Source organism: Equus caballus, chromosome 10 (assembly GCF_041296265.1).
Source record: "Equus caballus isolate H_3958 breed thoroughbred chromosome 10, TB-T2T, whole genome shotgun sequence".
Classification (NCBI taxonomy): Eukaryota; Metazoa; Chordata; class Mammalia; order Perissodactyla; family Equidae; genus Equus; species Equus caballus.
This window is the reverse complement of record NC_091693.1, coordinates 41947808-41969794: the sequence shown is the minus strand read 5'-3', so window position 1 is coordinate 41969794 and position 21987 is coordinate 41947808. Positions and strand designations below refer to the sequence as shown.

Below are 21987 nucleotides of genomic sequence, written 5' to 3'. Positions count from 1 at the left end.
TATTGATAAATATGTATTTATTGCCATTTAGTTACTTTTTTTTTTCCTGGGTGTTTTAGTAGTTCTCTGTTCCTATCTTTTTCTCTTGTTCTCTTCCCTTATAATTTGATGGCTTTCTTTAGTAATATGTTTGATTTCTTTTGTCTTACTTTTTTGCTTACTTATTATAGGTTTCTGATTTGTGATTACCATGAGGATCCTATTTAATATTCTATGTATATAACATATATATATATATCGAGTTGATAGACTCTTTAGCTTGACCTCTTTCTAAAAGCTTTGCTTTTTCACTCCCCTCCTCCCACATTTTATGTTTTTCAAATCATATATAGTGTCTTGTTTAGTGTGTGTCTGTCCATTACCCTCTTATCATTGAAACAGGTGATTTTAGTACATTTGTCTTTTTACCTTCATATTATCTTCACAGGTGGTTGATCTGCTACCTTTAGTATATGTTTACCTTTACAAGTAATTTTATTGCTTGTTTGTTGTTTTTTGGTTTTTTTGATAATTGTTTTTACCTCCATTTGTGGTCATCGCTTTCCCACTTAAATAAGTCCCTTCAGCATTTCTTGCAGAACTGGTTTCTTGGTGATAAACTCCTTTAATTTTTGCTTGTCTGGGAAGCTCTTTATCTCTCCTTCCATTGTGAATGACAACCTTGATGGATAGAGTATTCTTGGCTGTAGCTTTTTTCCTTTTAGCACTTGAAATACGTCGTGCCATTGTCTTCTCTCCTGTAGGGTCTCGGCTGAGAAGTTCCCTGATAGCCTGATGGGCTTTCCTTTGTATGTCACTGTGGCCTTTCTCTGGCTGCTTTTAGGATTCTCTCTTTATCTTTAATTTTGGACATTTTGATTATAATATGTCTTGGTGTGGGCCTCTTTGGGCTTATCTTGTTTCGAGCTCTCTGTGCTTCCTGAACTTGGATGTCTGTTTCCTTCCTCAGCTTAGGAGAATTTTCATCTATTATTTCTACAAATAAATTTTCTGCCCCTTTGTCTCTCTCTTCTCCTTCTGGGACACCTATAATCTGAATGTTGGTGTGCTTGATGTTGTCCCAGTATTCCCTTAGACTGTTCTCATTCTGTCTAATTCTTTTTTCTTTCTTCTGTTCAGTTTGGGTGATTTCCTCTAGTCTTTTGTCTAGCTCACTGATCCATTCTTCTGCATCCTCTACTCTGCTATTGAGTCCCTCTAGTGAATTTCTCATTTCCAGTATTGTATTCTTCATTTATGATTGGTTCTTTTTTATATTTTCCAGTTCTTTGCTTATGAGCTCACTGTGTTCATCCAGTCTTCTCCCAATATCTGTGAGCATCCTCATGATATTTTGTTTGAACTCTTTGTTGAAAAGGTCACCTATTTCTGTTTCATTTAGTCCTTTTTCTAGGGTTTTGTCCTGTTCCCTCGCTTGAAAACTATTCCATTGTCTCTGCATTATTCCTCTTTCTCTGTGCTTATTTCTATGTATTAGGTGAGTCAGCTATGTCTCCTTATCTTGGAGAAGTGGCCTTATGTATGAGATGCCTTATGAGGCCCAGCAGTGTGCTTCCCTCTCATCACCAGTCCAAATGATCCAGGAGTGACTCCTTTATGGGTTACTTGTGTCTTTCTGCTGTGGCAGGGCTGCTCTGATTGCAGGTACCCAGGGAGTCTAATCTTTCCTTCCCTGGCCAGCTGTTTGTAAATCCAGTTTGGGGAGCCTCAGCACCATTGGCTACAAGGTCTATCAGCATGCTCTTATTGTAGTTTTCCTCTTAATTGGGTTGGTACCCAGTGTAGCTGGTTGCTAGGCTCAGGGGCTTACAGTTGTGATAGGCCTCAGGCCTACAAGGCTGTTGTCAGTTCTCTTAGGAGTGCAGCTGAGTGGGGCTGGCCCTTGGCATGGGGAGCACTCAATTGTTTCAGGCTTTGGAAGATGGGGCTGATCCTTTTTATGGCTATTTGTGAAGCACAGGTCTTCTGCCACTGATAAGTCTCATCCCCCACAGCACCACACACACCATCAACACAGTCCTGGTCCGTGCACACTTCCCAACCCCCTGGAGTGTACCCCGACGCTGCACTGCAGAGGTCCCCACCTCTCCACCAATGCTTCCCACAGTTTACCTCATCCCCACACAGGCCCCGCCCCACAGAGGTGGACACACTCTCCTGCCTGTAGAGGATCAAGGGATCCAGTCAATACAGGCCAAAAAGTAGCCTGAGAGCTTGCTGTTGGGTGGGGCTGGTCCCTAGGGCTGCCCACCATGGCTGAACTGGATTAAATATGTGCTCTAGTGGGTGTGGTAGGCCCCTGGGCTAACAGGCCAAGGGATGTACCTCAATGGTGCCCACCAGGGTCTGTGTCAGCACACCTGGACCTCGTCAGAACAATGGCTGCCACCAATGTCTCAGTCTCCAGAGAGGTGCCTCCTCTCACCAAGATGCCCCCAGAGCCCAGTTGTTTCACCAAAGGACTGTCAGCCCTCTCTCTGGTGATTTTAGGTTGCTGTAATGAGTGAGTTTGTGCGTGAGCCCTTTAAGACCCGGGTCTTTTCAGCTTTCTGCTGATAGCTTGTCTAGGGGTATCCTTGCTGAAGTTAATAGCCAGCAAAGCCAGACAGTAAGCCCCTTGTCTCAGTTGGGCTGAGTCTGAAGGGTGCTTATAGCAGTATTGCCCCTGCTCCGGACCTCACTCCTCCAGGGAGGGCTGCGTACCTTAGGGTGGTTCCTGCCTGGCCAGCTGAGAAGCTCCACTGCTCCCAAAGGTGGCTTTTTTCCTCTCCAGCAGGAATTTCTGTCCCTTCTGCCTTAGTCAGGACTGTCCCTTGTTGTGGGGGTTCTTCTTATCCAGTTTTCAGTTTTCTCTCCAGGGTAATTTTTCCAAAAATAGTTGTAACCTGGTTGTGTTCATGGGAGGAGATGAGTTTAGAGTCTGCTTATGCTGCCATCTTGACGAGATCCTCTAGGTTTTAAAATTATAAAGCAAAGCTTGTGAATGATTTACAGAAAATTTCAGATAGTGATAACCATTGGATGCTAGGGAGGAGAATGCAGCTGGGGAGAGCTAGCGGGTGGCTTCTGAGGCATCAGTAATGTTCTATTTCTGAGGCTGGCTAGTTGGATCTGCAGGTTTCATAGTACTGGAATTTTTATACTCTACATATTTTAGAAATATACCTTTCTATCTAATTATGTCCATTCAATATTTAATATTTATATTTTTAAAAGAATAAACTTTGTTAATCTATATATAAAATGCCAAACCAGTGAACTTCAAGACATGGATGATGACTAACTCTCGAGGGGCCAGTGAGTTCTGATAGTGAGGGCAGCCAGCCGTATATATTGATTCGTATACTGCAAGAACATTTTACAACCATAATGTATTCATATCAAAGGTAAAAATGTATAATGCAATCATATAATGGAATACTCATAGTTTTATTAAAATTGTGCTGTAGAAGATTATGTAATAAAATGGAAAATTGCTCCAGATATATTTAAGAGAATGTAAAGGTTACAATTGTATTACAATGTTATGCCATTTAGATTTCTCTATAGTAAGAAATGATAAAGCAACAAACTTCCCAAATTCAACAAGATGGTGGTAGTTTCATAAGGAGGCCAAGGATAAGAAGAGGCAAGGTGTCCATTCATTACAGGATTAATGTGTTCTTGACTCCTATGTAGTCTCAAGTAAACAAACTCATCCTGATCCTCCAAGCAGACAGTGGGCAAGACTGAGCAGGGCTTGTCAGTTCCCCTCGGCAGATTCCTATAGGCCTAACTGGGAAATAAGAGAGAAAAAAGTAAGTAAACCTTTTGCCTGAGCTCTGGGGAAATATTTCCTCCCTGACCCTTCTCTCTGAAATTTGAGCCCTTAGAGAAAAATCTTCCTATCTGTGCTACCTCTGTTCAATATCAGCCAACGTTTGTGCTCCCCCTACCTACATATGACTGTGTGGTTCTATTTTTCTTTAAATTAAATAACATCATATTGACTTCAAGGAGGTGACAGGCTAGTTGGGAAGGCAATGTTGATGCAGATTTAACTCTGCACAAAGTGATGCATTTAAATCAGCCCTATTGCAGGTCAGTTGTATCCTCGTTGGTTAAAATACCTAGATAGTAGATTAGGACAAGTGAAATAAACAGAATTAATTGAAGGCAAATTGAAAATGAAAGTAAAAATATCATTGTCAGCTGCTGAGCAAGTTGTCATGTTTCAGATTCTCACCTAGAACTTTCTGATAATGGAGACTAACCTACTTTCTAAATAATTTGTGCAGTAAAATGCAGCTTTTATCTCATCCAATTATCTGTAAAAGGCTTTCAGAGTTTTTCTAAAGCCTCTGAACCTAGAAGGTAAGTCCAGGAATATTTAGTTAGTAAGTTGGTGGAAATTTTGTTGAGAAAACCTAGCCTAACATGATACACCCATAATGGGATCTTAGACTCTTCTGGGGGTTGATCTTCTCTGCGATTCCTTTACTGCTTGGTGGAGAACCTACACCACTGACTTCAGTTTACCACAATTCTCGGAGTCGTTTTGGATCACTTGAGCTTGGTATCACATAAATACAGAATTTACAGCTTAAGTGGTCCTAAATTATGATGTTTCCTCTATTGTGGACAATCTTCTTTAGCACCCCTACCTTTCCAATTCGTGCTCATCCTTCAAGCCCCTGAGGAAATGCTACCTCCTTTATGAAGCCCTCTCCAATCCCCATCCCTTGTATGTAACTACTATATCCTGTGTGTACCCACTATGCATTGTCTTCTTCTCATTCACAGCCTCTTTCTTTATATCAGGCCTTATGCTCAGCACGTGCAGAGATCTGTGCCACATACTTCTGTATGTCCAGGGCCTGCCTCAGTAAACAAAACATGCTCAGAAAATGTTTGTTGAATGAATAAACAAATCAGGGACGTGGCTTAGCATCCTTGAGAGCACAATACAAGGCACAGTTACCTTTGTAACTGTAGAGCTCACAGACTTGATGTCAGTGTTGAATAAATGAATTGAGTCCAGTTACCTTTGGATTCTAAAGGTACCTTTGGATACGTCTGGATTCTAAAGAAACAATTTGGCTTACCCTGAAATCCCAGCCTCAGATGCTGCAGTAACGGTAGTGCTCAGTTCTAATGCTCAGAATGGCCAGACATTTTTTATTCTCGTTATTCTCCCTAATTTCACTAATAAAGTCTACATAAGTAACCAGTTAGGCATCTTGCTACAAAAGGAAAAAATTAAGGCATCAAGTCCACTTGATGACAGGTTCACTGAGAGCATACATTTGGATGAGGTCATGCTCATGCAAAGTACAATTTCCATGAAAGATCAGAAGCCTAACACCTTCCTGGTAGAGAAAATTAGATTTTCATGGGAAGTGATATGTTACATAGAAAAATTATGAAACAAACCTGACCCTAACATGCCCTGACCTTCAAAATCTGAGCAAGACGTGTTTAAACACAGCCAAACACAAAACAAAAATATTATTTCTTGGTTCATTAGTTGATAAATCCATTTGAAGTGTATAAGTGAGCACATTTCTGAAGCTAATCCAAGATAGAAAACTAGAATTTCCATGGCTACAGTGAGTTCATCAGGGAGACGAAAAGGCCATAGGGATGTTGCTAGCAAAATATCACTTGTGGAGTCTAATTTTCTCTGGCACTAAAGGCAGTTTTTCTATAGAGAAGCAATTTAATAACAATATGAAGGAACGGTGACTCTGGCAGAGCAGGTCCCTGATAAGTAGGTTTTGACAGTTGGAATCAAGAGCCCTTTTCATTAAGCTCAAAGTGACGGCTTTTACCCACCATTTTTGACATGTCTACAACTTCCAGACTCTCCGATCTGACATGCTCTTTCTCATAAAATTCCAGATGCCTACATGTCTTATTCCTACAATCTTCCAAAATTCTTTCATTAAGAATGTACGTAACGAGGAGAAATAGAAGGTGGGCCTTGTGAGAAACATACTTGACTTCCTCTTAGAACTTGTCTCCTGCTTTATCAGAGAAGGCAGAAATTACCTAGCAAGAACTTAAGAAATTTTGCAAGACCTTAGCATTGAACTGAAGGTCTGACGTTATCAACTTAAGTGCCTTTGAGATTCTTCCATCAAATGAAAATAATTATGACAGATTACTACGTCTAGTATCCCGTTAAAATCCTCTTTTGATGTGCTCCTGGTTCATTTCCATATATGCCTGCAGCTTCAACTACAGTGGCTGGCGATAGGGTGATGGTGGCAGGAAGCAGTGGAGACGTGAAGCACTTGAAGTTCCCAATCTCCCAGAAAAGCTTCTAAGTCTCAGATAGGGCTGGTTTGTTGCAAAACCATACCTGTACGTTGTTTTCTCTATTTCTTCTCCTTTCTCATCAGCAAGCTTAGTATTTCCTGCACAAATGCAGCAGCAAGCTGAAAAGTAAAGACACCTATTCATTTTATTCATACACTTGCTGAATGTATAATTTGTACCAGAGCATGTCCTTGTCACTGCTGGGAAATTGCTGTTATGTTTACACTATGGACCCTGCCTGTACTGGATAGGAGATACCTCTGAAATTTTCACATGAATGACTATAAGTATTAGTGTTTCCATGAAGAGAAATGGGGAAAATCAAGGAAGGGAAAGTTTTGATAGAAAAGCATTATATGCATTTGGTTTAGTCATGTACTGTGATTGAGTTGCCAGCATATTGTCCAGGTGGAAGATATTTGGACATTTAGACCAGTTGTACCATATTTTGGGAATGTAGGGAGATTATGACAAAAAGTAGTGTAAAGCCAGAAATGAATTGGACGTACAAGGTAGAAATGCACTTGTGTAAGACATAGCTGCCTCTTCTGAGCCTCTCAGCCTTACCCGTCCTGGGAACTTCCGCTGTTTACTCACTCCCGTCACCAATGCAGGATATGTATCCATGGAGGCCCAAGCAGGCCGTCTTTTAAAAGCAGCCACTTTATGCCTGCAGTCTCTGTCTCCTCCCATCTCTTCTTGATTTGGGGAAATGCCACCACAGGGAGTGCATCTGGCTGCCCAAGAGGCTGCCAAAGGAGTTGGATGACCTTACCTGGAATGCAAGGTAGTTAATTCCTCATAGTGCCATCTTGGCCAAAGAGAGGCAAGAGAAAATGGACGGGTCAATTTCTTCTTCATTCCTCCTTCCAATGAACATTCCTGAAGATATACTGCGTGACCAAGTGTAGGCACCTGCCAAACAATAGGAATTGTCTCTTTGTGGCTTATTGTGAAGAAGTAACTGGCGTGGTAATGCTTCACATTTCCTAAGTTCCCATCCTTGCCTGCATTGCTTCCCTTTCCTCCCACCCTCACTGCCCTGGGATTTGATTCCCAAAGAGAGCATTAGTACTAAAGCCTTACCTGAGGCTCTTCTTTCTCTGTCTTAGAATATGGAACACACACGTAATGCAAACGTGGAGGAGCACCATGACAAACAGTGTAGGCTTTCTTCTGAAGTGGAATTTAGTGATTATTTTGGAAGAATAGTATGAAAGCAGCCTGAAGACAAGGAGCAAGCAGTCTCATTTTACTCTTTCCCTAAATGGCCCCCATTGGGCAGGGCTAGGGGAGGAATTTTTACTGGATATTGAGGTTTCCTTTTAGATACGGTTATGGAGTGGTTATTTCTAGAAATCCTAAGGGAGCTACTAATTTATTTACTCATTTTTAGATTCCACAAATATAAATTGTTTATTAGGGCTAAGGGTATCACTGAAGATGTACAGATGACATAGTTCCACCCGTGAACTGGAGTTGACAGTCCAGATGATGAGACTGACTAAAGAGAGACTTGTAATAATGCTGGGTGGAGGCAGGCTCACAGACTGGTAGAAGCCAGGCGGGCACCTATCTAAGGCTGGGTGGTAGGTAGAGAACCAGAGAAGGCTCCTGAAAGAGCTGAGCTTTGAAAGACCAAGGAGTTGTCAAGATAAAGTAGAGAAGGTAGGACATTTCTAGGTGAGGGAGTGAACCCAAGGGAGTACTGGGCAGAGCATTCCAGGCACAGAAAACAACAGCCAGAAAGGGCCTGGGGCTTATTAATTGTGTGTGCTTGGGCACATCACTTGACCTGTCTGAGCCTCATTGTTCCTATCTGTAAAGTGGGGAAAATAATAGTGTTGTGTAGGGACGTTGTGAAAATTACATGAGACACTATGTGATCAATGTTGTGACATATAATAGGTGCTTACAGGTAGTAGGTTTTTTTCTTTTAAGTCTTTAAACTAGCCAAACCACTTTCTCTCTACTATTATGGAGAGGAACCTGAAACAAATAGCAAGGACTGAGAAAATCCTACAAATTTCAGAATTTAAAAACAAAATTGAAGATCAAACTGTAAGAAGCTCAAAATCTCAAAGCTTTTGACTAAAAACAATTCCTCTCTATATTTAAAATCTTCATTTGTTTGCTTCATTTTGAGGCAAATTTTGCTCTCATCTATTAGTTTCTTCTACACCTCCACCGTGAGGACTCAGCCTGTGTGTGAGCCTGTTTGAGGTCTACAAAGTCATGAGAATCAAACAGCCTCTTCATTGCCAAAGAAAAATGTGTTGCCAAACCCAAACACAGTTTGAATTCACATGAAGTATCCTTTAAATTCTGAGGAATTTTTCAATTTGGCTGAAAAGACTAGTATCCTCTCAAAATTCAATAGTTACCAAAGAGAAAAATCCAGCAAAGCAAGTCTTTTTTTACTTCATACATCAGGACAAAGCAAAATGGCTGTTTAACAACAAAACCATAATTCATACCAGATCATTCAAAATATGTTCGCACATATTTAAATCTTATAGATAAATCTAATTTAGAAAAACATGTGATTCTCAGTTCCTCACTTACTCATCGTTCTCTTTTGTTTGCTTGTGAGTATGCGTCATTCCAACCCCTCAGAACAGCCCTGTAGAATTTAGAAAGCTCGGCTCTGCTACATGTTTGCTAAGTTCCATTTCTCATGCAATGGCAGCAAGATGGGGACCCGAGAACATGTTCATGGTGGCTTGTTCCCAACAAATCACAGTCTGGAGAGGTCCCTGGCAGAACTATAGACAAATAATTCCAAGGTTCATTTGGAAGAAGAAAACTTTATGGAAATATCAAGCCCTCTTGGCAGTCTGTAGCCACTGACAACCTTGATTTGGTTCCCATAAACTCATGGAGCATCAGGTCCAACATTCTGGATTTCACATGAGTTCCCAAAATCCATGAATGTGGATGTAAATAATTCCCTGGTTTCAATACCTTGGGGCACATAATGCCTTCAGGAACAGTGAAAGGTTTCTCTTTTGCTCCTCTGAAGGATCCAGAGAAGATTCTTAGATTTCTGGCAGTGGACTTTCAGAACCCAGTTTGGAGCTGCTATAGCCTCAGTCCAGTTGTCCACTATCTCTCTATTGCCGTCATGTCTAGAATGTGAAGGGTACACTAGCTAAGGAAAGCTGCCCAGAGAGCCTTATCTGATGCTTGGCGACTGCAAAACAAGACAAGATCTTTGAATCACGTTCTTCTCCTTGAATTGTAATTCAATGATCAACTAGTTAATTCTAAAACATATCTATCGAGTACCTACTATGTATCAAGTACTGAGGAAGGCCTTAGGGATACAATGTTGAAACGATATAGCTCCTGATCTCAAATAGCTCTTGAAGAAGACAGATAAGCAAATAGGCATTGACAATACTTTTTGAAAGTCCCATGAAAAATAAAAGCATCATGTATTCTAGAGGTAAGAAGGAGGAGTGTCTAACTCAGAGCTGGAATTAGAAAGAGGATTGGGAATGGTTTCCCTGATGAAGTGCCCTTTCAGCTGAGAGGATGGGTGGGTGTAAGCCAGAGAAACAAGGCGAGATTGTTCTAGGCGGAGGAGAAAACATATGCAAAGGCCCAAAGGAAAGACAGAAAATGGCCCATTCAGAAACTTTAAGTACTTCAATATGGCTGTGGTGTACAGTGCAAGAGGAGAAATGTTGAGAGCTGAAGCTAAAGAGATTTAAAAAAAGAGAGTCAGAGTATACATGATATTTTATGCTCATGCTTGTTAAGTTTGAGCTTTGTCATAAGGATGATGATAAATTTTTGACGTGTTTTAATCATGCAAGAGAAATGATCAAATGTCCACTTTATAAAACTCTGGATGAGGGAGGAAGGAATCAGGAAAATCAGTTAGGAGTCTGAGGCAATGATCAAGGAACCAATGACAGGAACCTGAACTGAGACGCTGGCAGTGAATTTGGACAGAAATAAATAAACGTCAAGGATGAGTAGAATGTAGATACAGCAGATCTTGGATTATTTGTGAGGAATAATGGAGGCAGAGGAGTCAAAGATGACACCTAGGTTTTTGAATTAGGCAACTAGGTGATTGGGTTCATTGAGAAAGGAAGAATAAGGGAAGCAGGGCAGAAAGTAATGAGTTAGTTCCAACATGCTAAGTTTGGGGTACCAGAAGCGCATTCATATAAAAGAAAATTCTAGTAAGGATGTGGAAATACAGATTTCAATTTTGATTCTCCACCCCTAGAGTGGTAGGTGATGTCATAAATGAATGACATCACCAAGGACTGTGTGTGTGGCACGAGAGGTAATATCCCAACAAATATCACAGGAAGGTCTGTGGTTAAGGGATCAGTCAAGAAAGAAGAGCCATGATCAGGCAGAGTGGGGAAGCTCCCTGAGAATGGAGAATCACAGAAGCCAAGGACGAGTGTTCACCGAGGAGAGTTTGACCAACTATGTCAAATGCTACAGAGTGGCTAAGTAAGATAAAGTCTGAAAAGTGTTCATCTGACCCGGTGTAATTTCAAGCCAAGAAGACAAGCCTTGATCCAAAAGTAGTGTCTCAGCAGAGTTTTGATTCACTCTAGACTAGAGCTCACCAGCTTTTTACAATAGCAACCAATTCTTCACATTTCTTATTATTCTCAGATGAAATATACCACTCAGTCACAGAGATCCAAGTGTCTTCAGCTTCAATGTATTAAGGACAAATCTGAAAACGGAACTTTCCTAAACAAAAAGGGCTTGGAGTATTTTTGTTTTTCTTCCTCTATCAAGTAGTGAGCCAATACTCGGGCAGCCTTTACTCAGGAATGTAAGAAATTCATGCTCTCTTCAGGGTGCGGTATTCCAGACAGCTTTCCTGCTGTGTGTCCTTGAAGTGAAGGTCAAACAGAGTTCACGGGAAATGTAAATTAAACAAGTGTTTCTACATTAGCATTTGTTTTATTCCAGAAATATCCATTTTTAATGAAGAAAATGTCTCTTCAACTTTGCTTTTAAAAGATATTGTGGACAATTTTATTATTCACTTTGATGTGATCTTTGATTTAGAGTTGTATAAGACATACTCAGTATTATTTGCGATATCTCAATTGGAAAAATAAAATGTGATCGTCCCAGAAGTTTCAAAGCTTGCCATAAATATCTCCCCATCATTTAGCTAATTTTGAAGACTTAAAATGTATAAGCGGTGAGTGTATTGCTTACATCTATTCTAATACGGAAGCCATTGGGGTAAAATCGGTACTCTCTGCTAGCTCAGCATGGAACAGTCCTCAACAACTGTGGGAGCATATGAAAAATATATCTTCTGCCAATTTCTTTTTAACTTAAATCCCAGTTCTTTTGACAGTAGATGATCTTTATCTATTTGGGATGGCTTGGGAAATGGCTGAAGGGTCCAAGTTGTCATAATGAATTGGAATCACTCAAAACACCGAGTAATTCCATGCAGCTACATAAGCTTGAAATCCAACCTTTGAAAGAGTCAGTAAGAACACTAGCTACATTTTTGGGAGTAAGAGTGATGGAACAATTCTGTCTTCCACAAGGTCCTCATGTAGCCAGCTTTCCACGAGGTAAAGCATAACAATAGGCCAATGAGAGAGCATCGAACCCTTCTATTTAGTTTACTTTAGTTTTGTTTTTCATGACAGTTTGGTAACTTTTCCCCTTCTCTCAGAGTGAACTGCTCAGGAATTCAGATCAACATTTGGAACAAACCAAAACATGGGTATCAGCCTTAACTGTCACATCCCTTAAAGCCTGCAGTTAATCAAACACTAGTACTAATAACAGCTGCCATTTATTGCGTGTTTATTGATCATATCAGTTACCTGGCTAGGCACTTGATGTTAACCATCTCATTTAATTCTAAACACAACTCTATGAGGGGGTTTCTATTACACACATTTGATAAATGAAGCACCCGAGACCTAAAGAGATTGAGTGATGTCACACCTATTCACTCAGTGTGTATGTGGCCTTGCCAGGATTCAGTCTCTGACTCCAGAGCCCAAGATCTCAACCATGGTACAGATTGCCTGTATTTACAGAAACTCCGCTGCCTCTTCCATCCACTAAACAATAACTGAAAAATGTAGATATTCATAGACATGTACAAATTCGCATAAAATACCCAGCCTCTGCCGTGTACCGAGATGCCTACAAATACTTTTTCTTCAAAACTTCATTCTGGCTATTTCCTTGACCCATGAGGTGAAATTAGGTTACTGCAGACTGATTTATTATGCATTTTTTCCTATCCAAGAATAAGAGAAACTTTCCTTTGATGGTGTAGAAAGTGTGTGGAAAAACTTAACGTGACTGCCAAAACAGCCCTTCCTTCAACATACTTGGCTTTTCCATGGGAGTTTGCCCCATTCATTCTTTCAGCAAGCCTGTTTTCTAAGGCTGCATTGAACTCAGCCCTAAACTAGGCTCTGGGGCAGACACAAAAGAGGTTGGAGACTGCATCCCTGCTCTTAGTGAAGATAGTGGCTTAGCTGGGAAAAAGAATTAATTTACACGAGGTCTATGTCCATGTACAAGCTCCAGATAATGCACTCCAGACTACGCCTTAAGTGCCAAGGACAGCAGAGAAAGGAGGAAAATTACCCTTATTTCCAGATATACAAGCCCTTCCTTTCTCATCTTAAGACACAGATGAAAGGGGATGCATTTGCCTTTGATTTCCTGACCACTGGTGCTTTCATGTCTTTGCAGTTTGTGAGGTTTCTGTACACTGGGAAGCCATAAGAGGGCCACTAATAGGATTAGTAAGTAGCAACAGGTGGAAAGTGCTTAGGATCCATGTTCTGATGGATGTGACAGATACCAGCCTTCAGCCGCGTGGTAAATAGAGTTTTATGCTTTTCTGCAGGTCTCTACACAATTGCACATCAGTTCAAGCAACTGCATTAGCACAGGAGTGCCGAGTCGTTCCAAAGAGAGAAGAGTGAGCCAATAGCTACAGCTGGCAGCCAGGGAAGGGAAAATGTGCTCTGAGCACTCAGTGAGTCACCCAAACAGACAGGAGGAAGCATGTGCCAATTGAGCCTGGAGGCTGCGCCAGAGCTCACACACTCAGCAAGGTCAGGATTTGAATAGAAGGTGAGTTCTTGAGAGTCAGGCAGTAGCTCTAGGTGACTGGGCAGGTGGGCTTAAAAGCCACTTGTGCCAGTACTAATTTCCCACGGTTCTGAGGGTCCAGGGGCTTGCTTCCTAAGAAGGCATAATGCTGAAGTCCAGCAGAGGCGGCTGGCCATTGAAGGCCCCACCCACTTGTCCCAAGCTCACACCAGGTGTACCATATTTGATACTTTTGGTTGCAAGCCACATTCCAGCTGCAGTTACTTCTTCCTGGTCACTTCCTCCTGTGGTTTAAAATGCCACCAATTTCATCCATATGCTTCACGTTTGCTCTCTAGCTACTTATTTGAAAGAGGAGTGTGTTGGATAAGTTTATAATACAAGAAGTTGTGTCCAGTAATCTGTTTACGATGAATAAGTCTAATAGAATTACTCTCAAGGAAAAATAAAACAGTTTATTGTGAGCAACATGGAAACAAAATAGGGAAGTGTATGGCTGTCAACACAGCATAATGAACCCATCCTTTTCCCCAAGAGAAGGCAGGTGGGTCATGAGAGAAGTTGCACTTGTCCTATGAAGGGAAGAATTCTTTTCCCTCCAACACGCAGAGGAGAAAAGAATACATTTACACTACTGCTTTCCCACTTTTAAGCATAAGAATCCCCCGGAGAACTTATTAAGGAGGCAGTAAGAACCTTCATAGATTCTGCTTCAATAAGATTCTGTATTTTTAACAAGTACCCAAAGTGATTTTGATACAGTTCTGAGAACCTACTTGGTAGAATGTTGTCTTTCACTATATGAGGCCACTAAGGAAGTGGCATTCAAGGACATTTGGCAGGACCTTCTACCCAACTATTATCTTCCTTCTAAAACACTTAGCTGCTTCTCCTTTGGATCTTGAAGACTTTTGTGTTTTCTGGTATATGACGGAAGTGTGGAAGGGAGTGGGAGACATGCCTCAAACCATTATAAGATAGACTTTTATATCTTAAATATAAACGATTATTTTTATTACTCTTTTAAGAGATTAACTCTTTTAATCTTTTAAGTTAAAAGATTAAAGTGACCACCAGCTAACAGTCTGCAGACAGGAATCTGGAGGCTGGGAAAGGAAGTGAGGATGATGAGGGAGGTGAGACAGACCTGAAACTTTGTCAGGGCCACAGCCTTTTACCTGAGCGGGAAAGTACCTTGAGTTTTGTCGTTTCAATCGTTCTTTCATTCAACATATAGGTATTGAATGTCTGCTTTGTGAAAAGCGCTATGCTCGATGCTCCAAAAGGATATCAAAATGAACAAACAAAAAAAATTGGCTACAATTATATCAGAATGAATAGAAAACTTGCTACTTACAATCACAACTTGAGCTGTTCCTGCCCCTGGGAGAGTGAGCAGCATGCCTGCTCTCCAGTGTGATGGACTCCTTTACTTGCCCCCTTGACCAGTTCCTTTGCTTTGGATATGACAGATGAGGCACCTAGGATGTGGTTGGAAATGTGCTGGCAAGAAAAGAGATCGTTAAATTAGTCTGAAAGGAACGTAAGGAGAACTGGGTGCATGGGGACTTATGTGCCATTGGAGACATGCCAACAGGACAGGGATCTGGTGTTCAGGGCCCATCCCATTGCATAGGGGAGTCCCATGGAGAAATGTTAGCACAGGAGAAATTCCTCAGTCAAAGGGTGCTGAAACGACGCTGAAGAAAAGCAGTATCAAGTATCCAACTTTTACTACATGGTGCCAAAAGGATTCTAGGTAGTACTTCAAAATAGTCCTCTGCTACAGATGCTCCATCTGAGCAACATTACGAGGGAAATCAAAGAAAAGGAGCAGTTTCTAAGTCTAGATTGGTGCAGAGCTAAGATCAGATCTTTAGGAGATGAGACATGTACGAGATTCAGACAAATAGGAAATGGGAAGGAGGGTAACTAATTACGGGAATGAGGCTATAAACCTCCCAGAATTTGTAGGAATCGGAAGGGAAGCCCTGAACTTCCCAGAGGATGTAACACACTTTTATTTATGTTTCAGTATGCAGAGTAAACTCAGCTGACAATCAAGACACATAAAAGAATGTAAGATGTCTTTGCATCTCTACATTCCTCCCCCACTTCCCACACATATAAGCCCAGTCTTTAAGAATATCACTCTTGAGAGTATGAGATACATACACAATGTTAGATGCAAGATGGCTCTATGTGTATGAGAAAAATGGGGCGTGGGGGGAATGAGAGTTCTGGTCTATGTGTAAAATAGGAAATAAGAGACCAGAGGCCTTCTAGCAGGAGTGATTAGGAAGGATTCATGGGCAAAATGAGGTCTGAGCTCAATGCTAAAGAATAATTAGAGTGGCGACGGTCTATTGAAATTGAGGGGATAATGTATGAGCAATGCAGGAAAGTTCAAACCACAGTGGAGGGTCATTAAGAAGGACAATTTGGGTACAAATGAGAAAGGACAAATGAGGGCTAGTCTGAAGAATGGACTGCAAATACCTCTGAAAAGCATGGAAAGTTCTGAGTCAACTGGGGAGGACCTGACTGGACAGGACTGGAGATGTGCAGAGTAGGGCTGCTGATGCTGTGTGTGGTCTTGTAGACAAATCCATACACATACTCCAAGGCTCTCCTGGGCCTTAGTCTCCTGAGGACCCATCTGGAAAGATAATTATGCATCCAGTGCCTTGCAAACAATACTCAGCTCCATCCAGGTCTCTATGGAAGCTCAGAGGTCATAAGGTCTGCAGTCCTGACTTCTATTATTTAAGAGACTTACCAACATTCAGCCCATTATCCCACAAATGTTTCATGCCTGAGATTCCCACAGCCTCATTGCCTCATTAAAAAGAAAGTGTAGATCCTCGAGAGTAGAGTGGGCCGTGGATGTGAGCAGCAATGCCTTCCAGCTCTGCAAGTTCACATACCACAGTAGTGTGTGGCCAATACTTCTTTCTGTCAGGCCACCAAGGAAAAAGTATGACTAATTGCAGTTGGAAAGAACAATGATCCAGAAACACCCTTTGTAGGAGGACCAGAGCTGACTGTGAGGTTTTGCTCTCAAGAGACAGAGCATATTTCCAGGCTCCTCATTGTGCTGTGCTTCTAGGAAGCCATGAGCTTATTACCAGGGCTCTGCTTCTTGATTCTCCTCTGCGTTTGCAGAACTGTTCCTTCCCCTTCCTCTGTTCACAGTGTTGACCTCTAGGACACCCCTTGCACCCAATTCTCATTTCAAAGCCACCCTTCCAAGAGTTAAAGGGAAACTGGTCAGGTAGAGTATATGAAGCAGCCTCTTTTAGGAGTCCATACCACATAAATTCGTGTTCACACAAGAGCTCAAATCCTCATGTCACAGAGTTCGACAGAAAGACAAGAGGAAATGCTAAGCACAGCCTTTCTCAGACTTCTGCTTGTGGAAAACAAGGCTGTGGGGTGGATCAGAGGGTGAAGAGCCAGTCGACCCAAATAGTATTGAAAGACGAGAATGGAAATGCTGGGAAAGGGGACTATGAGGAACTCACAGGGAGTCGAACTCTCTAGGTAAAGCAGGAAGAACAGGAAGAGTTTTAGAAAAGATTTTAAGACACTAAAATCTTTGGTGCTTTGGGGACTTGTTCCCTCCCCGAGGCTGAAGCTGTCCTTGGGCTTCCTCATTGCACCACTTCATGCGACTTCTTTTCTCCTGTCATGCCCCATCAACCTCGCCAACCTAGTGTCCCACTTCCTCAGGGCCTTGCATCTTTCTCAGATCCAAACAGGCTGTCCAACTAAGTTGTTCTGTATTTCCAGGACACCCAGACATGTAGGACCTCATTGTGTTGGTCATTAACACCATTCACTAAATAGTTCTAATTCTTCCCCTTGGGTGTATGGCAGAATTGCATTTTCCTGGCCTTGAAGGGTTGTGTATTTTTCTCTTGCTTTTCCCTCTGCCTGTTGAAGTGGCTCTGTGATTCACTTTGGCCATCAAATAAGAAGTGACAGGTAGCACTTCCAGACAGAAGCTGCAAGAACCTGTGCATGATTCACCATCTTCCATTTTGCTGCTTCAGTCACAGTAAAGCATGTGTTCAGATGGAAACTTCACCAGCCAGAGGCCCTGGGTAACTAAGATGAGCAGGGCCTTCCCTCCCACCCCCCACTTGTTCATGTTGGAGATGAAGCATGAAAAAGAAAGAAACCTCTGCTATTGCCATTCGCCAAAATTTGGGGAGTTGTTTATTACTACAGCATAACTTGGTCTGTCCAAACTGATGTACATATGTGTTATAATAGTGATTTTTCTGAAATCAGGGGCCAAATGCATGTGATTTTCATGTATTAGGGACTATAGGTGCATGTTTGTGTGTATGTCCGTGTCCGCATCTTGTGTGGAAGGGAATGTATTTTGAGACAAAATAAGAAGACACAGCCCTGACAGTAAAAAGAGATAGTTTGTTGTATACTGAGGGGTATTAAGTTGCACAAAATTGTCTATAAGTCATCTCAAGTAGCTCTGCTTTCTGAGATAGTTATTCTTATGACCTCCTTTGCTCTACACTGTGCCTCTTCCTTTTGTCACTGTTTGCCTTCAGAGCGCTCCATGCCACCACAATCTACAACTTTCTACTTCTAATCTTCTTCTTGGAATTGTGAGTAAATTAAAGTTAATTAAATTTGAACGAGAGACAAAAAGGTACCTCTGTGAGTAAAACAGTTAAGGTGTCACACATAAATATTTAAATTTGAATGAGAGACAAAAGGATACCTCTGTGAGTAAAGAAGTTAAGGTGTCACACATAAATATTCTGAAATAATAATAAAATTAAGACTTCATAATTCTTTATGATATATTAAGGACTTTTACATTTGTGACCACGTTCAACTTTTACACCCCCGCATTTATTTTAGCTTTTTAGAAAATACGTCTGCATAATGCCATAATCATGTCTCTCTTCCTATTATGAAGGTTACCAGATAATGACAATCTATGATGGAGTGCAAGCTTTTCTCAAGTATTTGCACTCCCCCTTCCCTGTACAAAAACTTTAATTCCTTGCCTCTGCATGTGATCTGCAGTGCCTCCAATAAGAGGAATATACATCCTGCCCCGTTGAAATGGGCTTGGCCGTATGACACGCTTTCACCAATGGAATGAGAGCAGATGTGGTGTAAACCAGGTCTGGAAGAGTTAACAGACTTCGTCATTTTCCTTCAGCTCTCTCACTCTTTCCACCGCCAGACTGTACCAAATAATGACTACTCCTGAAGCCTGGGTTCCAGCAGGAGAAGACACATGGAGTGGAGCTGGGCAGATGTCCAGCAGCCATAGCCAACTCATAGCCAAAGACCACATTATGAGTAAGGAATAAATGTTTGTTGTTTCAGCCCACCGAGATTTGGAGATTGTTATCACAGCAAAAGCTGATTAATATATATTCTAACCAGGATATTACAAAGAGTAATAAGCATTCTATCTTTTAGAATGTATTAACCCTTAAAGTACTTTTACATTTCACTGTAGAGAGACCTGGCAGTCACGGGAGGAGCATGGGCTTAGGTATCAAGCAGACCTGCCACCTATGAACTGCTTCACCTTGGCACATGTGAAACACTCTCCCCATAACATTCTTTCCTCTGCAGATCTTTCTATCAGAGGCAATTTTTCCCTTACGGCCCACTCAGAATCCTGTTAACCAACTTGAACTCAAAAAGACTACTGACTGCAATAGTTTGAAATACATTATTATGCTAGGACCAGTGAGTTCATTATGATACTTAAAAAAAGGAAAGCCAAAAATAAACTCATTAGTCACCAGTGAGATAGCTTTGGCACTAAATCCTTATTGGAAACTAAAGGGAAAAAGTAAACGCTTAAATATTTCAGTATGAACTGTATTAACTGTTTTTCAGTAAAACAAACAGTACAGGTTGCTGAGAGAGAGTTCTTTTCAGAAGAATTCCAGGTAATAAATATTGAATGATTATTTATTAATCCTATACAATCACAACTTTACCACCCCTAATAAAATAACGGTTTCAGGAAACTATTATCAACAGATTCTAAAACCATTTGGTGAAATATTGATGAGGAGCTAGATATTTGCAGGATGACAAATTATTACTGCATGGATTAGTGGCTAGTAATTAAGGGGAAATACAACTTTATACTGGAGGGGCAGGCTGTCCATGTCTTCATCTCTAAAGGTGAACAACCAGATAAAATGTGCCCCTCATGTGATGTAATATGAAGTTCAAACAACACCTATGAAGGATTTTTGTGAGAAAAGATAAACCTGAGTCTAATCAAGCCTTTAGATCTAACTTCAAGTTTATAGAAAATATGGCAAATATTTAAGTTTATAGAAAAATGGCCATTTTATATAATCTTGCCTTATTTTTCTGTGTTAATTAATATTATTAAGTTGTATTTATTTGTTTATTCTTACCATCCATCTGCCCCTTTGGAATATAAGCTCCGACCGCACAGGGGCCTAATATAGCCAACTCACCACTCTGTTCCCAGGTTCTGTTACTATGTTCGGCACATATTAGGCATTCAGTACAAATGTGTTAGACACACAGATGAATCAACAAATAATTTTAACTTTGTCAAACTTATTTCCACATCTGTGAAATAAGATGACAATATTTGCCTTAGACTGTAAGCAGAGAGCCTTGTCCGGTTTCCGGTGCACTGTAGATTCTCAATAAACGGCATCCATTTCCTTCACGTATATCATGCATCGCATCCACAGTAACAGTAGGTTATACAGCAGGAATTATTGCCCCTACTTGGCAGAAGAGAAAATTGAGGCACAGAAAGCTGACTCTCACCTGGACTTTCAACTGGGTTATACAGCCAACCACACCCAGAAAGACCTGGCTTTTATTCTTGAACACCTTGCAATGATACTCACCCAAGTTTGCAAGCTTCCTCACCCTTACCTCCCCTCCCACTCTGGGCCTGCTCATCCCTGGACCTGTGGGAGGTGCTGGGCCTGCAGACACCAGGCGGGCTGCCTCTCAGTACGAAGTTGGTGCTCCATGTTCCAAGGGCCCAGTTAAGCGCTGCCTAGCGGGCCGCATAGTTCTCCTCAGCACAGAAGATCTGCTGTCCTTGTGCCAATATGCTGCTTTACAAGCACAGGAAAACTTGTGAAATGTGTTCTGCACCTTCTCAGGAAGGGCTGTGGTGGAGCAGCCCAATCAACCCACCGCATCAGACAATGCCCAGGGGCCAGGCTGTGGAGCTGAGCGTCCTCACACACGCACAGTTTCAAAGCTGAGCAATGAAGTCAACGTCTCGAGCAGTTGTGCAGCTAATGATGCATCTAGGCTGCCTTAAGCTACATAGCCAGCGGTCCTTTAACTTACATTGGGTGTTAAGTTAAACATCCAGTGAGGGGAATGTGTCCATGTTTACTTTCTTTGACAGAGTCACTTTTTATGCCACTAATTTCAGAGGTTATTTTCACTCCTAGTGCCTCCTTGACTCTTTGGTGTAAACACAGCCAATAAGCCTTGCAGCCACTGAAATTGTACATAATCTTTCTTTCCAAACAAATCTCATTCTCCGGCTCTCCATGCACCTTACACTCCAGTCGTGCTGCACCGCTCACTGCTTCCTGAACATTCTTCCAAGCACTCCCTTTGCCAAACCCTTGCTGCCTTGAATAATCCAGCACAGAGATGGTCCATGGTATTTATTTATTCATTTACACGTTCCACCTCGGACCTAAAGCTTTGATGTGGCTGGTTTGCAGAACGAGGCAATAAAATATCTGTGTGTAGAATTTTGAATAGCAATAATTTTGTCAAAGGGAAGTGAAATGTTGGGATGTTTCTTTTTGTGGGCCTCATCTCCAAAAAAACGTTGCAGAGGGTGGGATCCACGGGGCTGATTCTGTGGTCTCTGCTATCAAGACGTGTCTGCTACAAGTCTCCACAGCCTTATGATACTTCAGGTGTGGTCTCCTTAAAATCAGCCCCAGCAGGTCGCGCATTCTGTAGAGTGTTGAAATAGCCCTGAAGTAACTATGGATGCGGCTCTGTTCACAGCTGTGCTTGCTTCCTCTCTCCGCTGTCTTAGAAGCCATTCCCCTCTGCTTCTCTCACGTGAATCCCATTCTGCTGTGGGAACCAGCACTCACCATGGTCTCACAGCTTTGTCAATGAATCCTCACTGGTCGTTTCCTTTAGAAAAGAAAAACAATAGCAGTGACAAACACAGACCTATTTTAGGCAGATGTGATATATTTTTGATGAACTACAGGTAGTTAAGTGTTTCATCTTGGCATTTGGAGGAGATTTAAACAAAAGGCAAGGGGATGCTTGCCTCCTTCTGAAGTATCTGAAGCTGGTTACTGCTTGAAAGTAACCGCTTACAGTTTTATAGGGCTCAAAAGATTGTTTTAGATTCTTCATTTCTATATATAACCACAACACTGAGAGTTTGACGTCATCTTGTATTAAGAAATTCTATAGCAAAAAGGAAGGAAAATTTAAGCAATCTGATAATTTGTCACATTTCTTAGGTTCATTACAATATGTGAATACAGACTAACATTTATGAAACAAAAATTGAAATGTAATTTGACAAGGATAAGTATG

General features: G+C 41.4%; 2 long non-coding RNA genes across 3 annotated transcripts; one reads left to right on the top strand and one right to left on the bottom strand.

Moving 5' to 3' along the window:
- Positions 1-3410: 3410 nt before the first annotated feature.
- Positions 3411-7215, bottom strand: LOC106782186 (uncharacterized). The gene is made up of 3 exons (XR_001379061.3): positions 7076-7215; positions 6344-6419; positions 3411-3775 (listed from the first exon to the last, which is right to left on the bottom strand). It is a non-coding gene; the product is annotated as an uncharacterized lncRNA (long non-coding RNA).
- Positions 7216-10587: 3372 nt separating this feature from the next.
- On the top strand, positions 10588-18770 carry LOC111775300 (uncharacterized). Of its 2 annotated transcripts, none has more exons than XR_002810844.2 (3): positions 10588-11491; positions 13184-13413; positions 18593-18770. It is a non-coding gene; the product is annotated as an uncharacterized lncRNA (long non-coding RNA). The 2 variants fall into 2 exon arrangements; XR_011422063.1 differs by having other exon boundaries at positions 10617-11491; positions 18454-18770.
- Positions 18771-21987: the final 3217 nt, after the last annotated feature.